This window comes from Mauremys reevesii, linkage group 1 (assembly GCF_016161935.1).
Source record: "Mauremys reevesii isolate NIE-2019 linkage group 1, ASM1616193v1, whole genome shotgun sequence".
NCBI lineage: Eukaryota > Metazoa > Chordata > Testudines > Geoemydidae > Mauremys > Mauremys reevesii.
Genome location: NC_052623.1, coordinates 68,783,467 through 68,790,149, shown reverse-complemented (window position 1 = coordinate 68,790,149; position 6,683 = coordinate 68,783,467).

Sequence of the window (6,683 nt, the reverse complement as noted above, 5' to 3'; positions counted from 1 at the left end):
TTCTATAGGAAAGTAAGAAGGTATCCAGACGCTTTTGTATGGAGTGTTGTCCCTTTGCTGATTTCAAAGCGTTTTTCATTGTCTGCACAAATCTTTCAGCTAATCCGTTGGTGGACGGATGATATGGTGCTGACGTGATGTGGTGTATCCCATTTGCCTTCATAAAATTTTGAAACTCCTGAGAGATGAACTGCGGTCCGTTGTCGCTCACAAGTTGTTCTGGCAGACCAAAACGACTAAAGAGTCCTCGTAGTTTTTGGATAGTACTCTCTGCAGTAGTGGACTGCATTATAGAGACTTCTGGCCATTTAGAATGGGCATCTACTGCCACCAAGAACATGCTTCCTTCAAGGGGGCCGGCAAAGTCAACGTGAATACATTGCCACGGGTTTTCAGGCCAGTCCCATGGGTGTAGGGGTGCCCACTGGGGTGCATTTCTTACACCCTGACATGACATACAAGCTTTTGCCTTCTCTTCAATAGCACTGTCCAATCTAGGCCACCAAAAATAGCTTTGTGCAATTTTCTTCATGCGCACTATTCTACAGTGACCGGAATGTAGCTGTTCTAACATCTGTGATCTCAGGGGTGGTGGAATAATGACACGCCTCCCCCACAACAAACAACCAGATTGGACTGATAACTCCGTCCGCCTGGACATGTAGGGAACAAGGTCGGGTGAGACCGGAGAGGTTTGTCGAGATTTCCCATGCATCACCAGGTCCATAACTTGGGATAATACTGGGTCAACGCGGGTTGCCTTCTTTATCTGAGCAGCAGTGATGGGTGTATTCTCTACCTGTTCAAAGTAGAAGATTTCCTTTTGGGCACTATCTTGATGTTTGACCGGTAAAGGCAACCTTGAGAGGCCATCTGCATTGCCGTGCAGAGTGGATTTCCGATATTTGATTTCATATGTGTGTGCAGAAAGTATCAATGCCCAACGTTGCATACGACTAGCAGCTAATGGGGGAATGCCTGTGTAGGGTCCAAAAATTGACGTCAGAGGTCGATGGTCTGTAAGAAGAGTAAACTTTCGCCCAAACAGGTACTGATGAAACTTCCTAATTCCAAAAACAATTCCTAATGCCTCACGTTCGATTTGGGCGTAGTTAGTTTCTGCTTTGCTTAGAGTGCGTGAAGCAAAAGCAATAGGTCTTTCTTCTCCCGAAGGCATAATGTGTGACACGACCGCTCCCACTCCATAAGGGGAAGCATCGCAGGCCAATTGCAGGGGTAAGGATGGATCAAAGTGCGTTAGAACTTCAGAATTTAACAATGCATCCTTAGCTTTGTTAAATGCAACATCACAGGCTTCAGTCCACTTCCAGGCCTTGTTCTGCCCAAGGAGCTCATGAAGTGGTTTTAGCAGTGTGGCTAACTGTGAGATGAACTTTCCATAATAGTTCAGTAGTCCTAGAAATGAGCGTAGCTGGCTTACATTTCGAGGTGGGGGAGCCTCCACAATAGCTTTAACTTTTGCAGGGGCCTTATAAAGACCCGCAGAATCGATGATGTGTCCCAAATATTCAACAGAGGGCTTGAAGAATTCACACTTGTCTTTGCGAACTCGTAGGCCTCTGAGCTATGGGTAACTGGTATTAGGACTCCATTGGTGACCAGGCGCTCCAGGTCTGCTTCAACTTTTGGCCTGATGGCATATGGCACAGTTTGGGCTTTCAGATATTTTGGTGGACTGCCAGGTTTAATGTTCAATGTCACAGTGATTCCCTTCATACTTCCCAAATCATCTCCAAAAACAGCAGCATGTTTCCTTAGTATAGGGGTTAGACTGGTTTCTTCTTTAATCATCCGGTGCACTTCTGCCCAGTTCAGTTGAATCTTCCCAAGCCAAGACCTACCCATTAAGGCTGGGTAGTCACCTCTCACCACAAACAGTGGCAATTTAGCCGCCTGTCCATTGAGCTCCACCTTAACATCAATAGTGCCCAACATGGGCACAGCTTCACCTGTATACGTCTTCAGAACAGTTTTTGTTGCCTTAAGCGGAAGATGCTGTAGCTTTTCCTTATACACAGTCTCCGGAACCAGCGAGACAGCTGCACCGGTGTCTAGTTCCATGCGTATAGGTTTGCCCTCCAAGAAGGGGGTTACCCAGTATTCATGTATCAGAGGGGTAGCCGTGTTAGTCTGGTTCTGTAAAAACAGCAAAGAATCCTGTGGCACCTTATAGACTAACAGACGTTTTGCAGCATGAGCTTTCGTGGGTGAATACCCACTTCTTCGGATGCAAGAAGAATTCTTGCATCCAGTATTCATGTGAGCCCGCTGCCAAAGACAAAACATGCAGTGGCACTTCCTCTTGTGAGGAGGTGTCACCTTGATCATCCTGGGTCTGCTCTAGGGTATGCAAGGTTCCTCTTTTTGTCGGCCAGACCACAGGCCTCTTTTTCTTTTGTTTACAGGCATACTCAATGTGTCCCTTTTTGCCACAGTGTCGACACACCAGGTCCTTACACCAGCATTCTGATGCCTGGTGACCCAGCTTACCACAGCGGTAACATTCTTGACTCTGCACTGTTTTGTGGGTCAGTTCTTGTGACACTTTTTGCACCCTAGGGGATTCACCGATGTATTGTGCCTCCCTTGTAGCCAGTTCCATGGAGACAGCAATATCAACAGCCTTCTGTAATGTAAGCTGAGCCTCTGTCAGTAGGCGCTTCCGTATAGCTTCACTGCAGAGGCCACACACTAACCTGTCACGCAGGGCATCATTTAACATCTCTTTAAATTCACAGTGTTCTGCTAGCTTTTTTAAAATGGCTACAAATTGTACAACTGTTTCATCTTCCTTTTGGTCTCTTTTGTGGAACCTATATCTTTCAGCAATTACCAGTGGTTTTGGGGAGAAATGAGACCCCAGGATTTCCACAATGTCACTGTAAGATTTAGTCTCAGGCTTAACAGGGTGTAGTAAGCTGCGTAGCAGAGAGTAGGTTTTAGCCCCTACAACAGTTAAGAATATTGGCACCTTCTTCGCTTCTGTAATGTCATTTGCAATACCAAAAAACTCAAAACGCTCAGTATACACATGCCACTGCTCTGTATTGTCATCAAAAGGCTCCAGGGGCCTGGTCAGAGTAGCCATGATTTTTAGTTTCACTTTCACAGTCAGTGCAACAAGCAGCTTTTTTTCTTTGTTTGGTCTTTACCTTGACTTCTACTTCCTTCTGTTACTGGAGCAGCACCAGGATCCCACCCTCGTCGCCAGTGTTGTATCCTTGGGGCAGCCGGTGTAGGAAGCAATCACTTGAGGCCAGAGAGCAGACAGCTAACCAAAACCTCCATTTTATTTACAGAGACAGAGAGCTCACTCAGCCAGTTGAAACCGGCTGAGCTATCCCTTAATAGTCTAACTCAGTTGCCATAGTAACAAAACCCATGACAACCAAATACACAACAAATGCGGCAGGTAAACAAATTGGCCGAGCCCACCAGGGTGTTTATCCTGGCGAGCCGTGTGCCAGAGGTTGCCAACCCCTGGTCCAAACAAACCTTTGGAGTGCATCCCCAACCAAACCTCTTTTACCGCTACTGTTCTCCGCTTCCTACATTTAGCTCAGACTGGTGGCTGTGAATGACAATACTCATTTTTTCCATTTCCACAGACAGATGGATTAACATCTCTGGTCTGGCAGGAAAACAATTTCTCACCTCTACTGGAGTGTAACACATTGATACACACTAAGGACATAGTTTTAGTATATAGATATAACTTTAATATAATCAGTACATACATTTCACAATGATAGCAATGACCAGCATGATTCATTTAAGACCTTTCATGACACTCTTTATAGATAGATACTATGACAGCAGTGAGGCTTAGGCCTAGTCTACACTAGAAAACTACATTGGCATAACTACGTTGGTCAGGGGTATGAAAAATCCAACCACTGAGCAGCATAGAATTCTTCTGTCAACCTATCTACTGCCTCTTGGGGAACTGGATTACCTCTGCTGATGGGAGAATCCTTTCTGTTGGTGTAGGTAGTGTCTACACTGAAGCACTACAGCAGCACAGCTGCAGTGGCACTATTGTGCCACTGTAATGTTTTAAGTGTAGACAAGCCCTTAGGGAATTTGTCAGCCCTGATAGGAGATGCTGACATAGTAGTGAACCCTCTGACACCAATGGGCCACTGCATCACAAGCTAATTTTAGCCTATTTATTCTTCCAGATCATATTTCCTCTGTCTCCTCTTTTAGTTTCAAATATTTGTTCATCATTTGTGTGAAATTCACCCCAGTTCAGAAGATTCCCTAAAAAAAGTTTTGTACATTTCTAAGTTCCTATATAAACCTTTACAATGGGGTTTAGTCATGTGGGCCATCTTTTCCGAGGTGAATGTCACCACTTGAGAATAATGTCCCAGGTTAATTCTGGTGATATGACTTTATGGCTACAAACTGCTCATTCTTCCAGCTGGTTATGATTTCTGAAAACACTCTGATCTTACAGCAATCTGTATCACAGTCTGAACCCCAATATATCTTCTCTTCTGTGTCATATGTTGTTATAGTTTGCACTTGCACAGCCATTCATTAATTGTGAGCTAGGGAGCTTCTGCATCAGCTGAATACACTTTAGCTAATATGTACGTTGAAATATCAGTGACACTTTTGTGCTGTTGAAATGAGTTAATGAAAACTATGCAAACCAACTGCTCCATAATGTTTATTGTCTTTTCCATTTCCCCACATCTATAATGAACTAAAACAGACTTTCACCTTGCAATAACTTCTTTCTGCTCCCAATTAAGTCAGCAAGAGATTACCTTTGACACCTATGAGGCCAGGATAGAATTTTACATGTTGAAAATACAATAAATCAACATATTGCATTTTATCAGTATGGTATCATTGTTACTGAATTAAATCTTATTTTAACTATATGTACATTGCAGTCTGTTCACTATATGGGGTTTTGTTTGTTTGTTTGTTCCCTGTTTATCTATTTAACTGGAGAACATTTAATCTTATGACCTTTTTGGTAGTAAAGACTTCAGCTCTTTTCTACTCCTCCCTCCAATGAATTGGGAAAAATTAAGTTCTTCTCCATTATTACCCAGGGTGGTTTGTTATGGTTGTCCAATAACTGAAACTGACAGTTTCAGTGACAGCAGCATCTTCTAGGCTTTGTGGCAGAATGGTGGCAATAGATCAGTTAAAGTTAGCAGCATAATGTTTGTCAAAAATGAGTTCAGACCAGTACAATTTCTAGGTGGTACAGGCAAAAAAATGTAATTTTCCATTATTTTGTGAGTTAGTAATCAATTCCTATATCTTCCGTTTAATTAGGAATTTGAGTTTTTCTGATACACGCAAAGGGCATTTTGACACATAGAGGCATGGCAAAGTAAGACATATTGTAATAATTAGTTGAATTATTCCTGGCATGCCATGAACAATTACAGGATTGATAACTACACAGCCAAATAGTGATATATTGGAATAAATTGACCGACAAAATTTTTCAGTTAGGAAATGAAGCTCAGATGGATCATCAATAAAATACCACTGTGGAGAGCAGACTTTGAGGACTTCAGTGTTTTACATTTAGAAAATATGAATATGATAACTGTGTTTAATGATTTGAAGAAGCTATTTAAAATATCATTTAGAATATTTTTTGCCCCGTTTAATTGCCTGGCCAAAGCCATAGTCACTGACAGACACACTAATGTACCATGCAACCTATGTTTAATTTTGTATTCTGATCAAATTGAGATACCTGATAGGTCTCTTAATCAACCCCCCCCCCCCCCCGCCTTCTGTAAAGAAAGAATTTTTTCCCATTTTTAATGCTTGCTGAGTTACTCTGGCTTATGTGTCATGTGATGCCATGACATATGATACAGTGCTGGTTATTAGAGGGAATGCAATCTACAAAAATAGTCCCAGATTCAGTTATGGTCTTAAGTACCTTGCTAATTTCATGCATTTGAGTAGTCCTTTTGCTTCAGTAGAACTACTGCTTAAAATTAGACACATGATTAAGTAATTTGAGTCAGGGCATATATTCTGAACACTGGGGTCAGGTCTCAGAGGTGAAGAATGATACTAGCAATGCGACAGGTCAGAACAGATATCACAGGCATACCATGGTGATGGACATGGTGTAAGAATAGAGCAGAATGTCAGATAGGTTATGTGAAACAAGAGGTTTTTAAACTGTTTGTGCGCAGCTGGCATAAGAGAGATGCATTCTGGCCTGAAAATGGGTTATAGCTAAAAGTGTGAATGCAACCCTACATTTGTATGTTTCCCCACAATATTTACTTACTTACAGATACTGACTTTTAAAAAACTGGAAATCTCTTCAACATTCTCCCTTTGTTTTTATACTATTATTTTTCATAATGTTATTTTTCAGAAATCACCATATTAAAGGTTCTCCAATGACACTTCATTAACAGGCAATGCTGCCCCATCCTCTGGGGTTGTGAAGAGTCCCTTGCTAGTGGAACTAATGCATTTCTATGTGTGCGGTAGAGGACTAGCTTTGTGTAACACTGACAGACCCCGATCATCGGCAGGTGGGATCGAACCTGAGACCTCTAGAGCTAAATGCATGAGCTAAAAGCCATATGGCCCTTAGAGAGAGATTAATGAGTCTGCTCTACAGCCTTAGCTAAGTGGTTTCGGTGCCACTACATGGG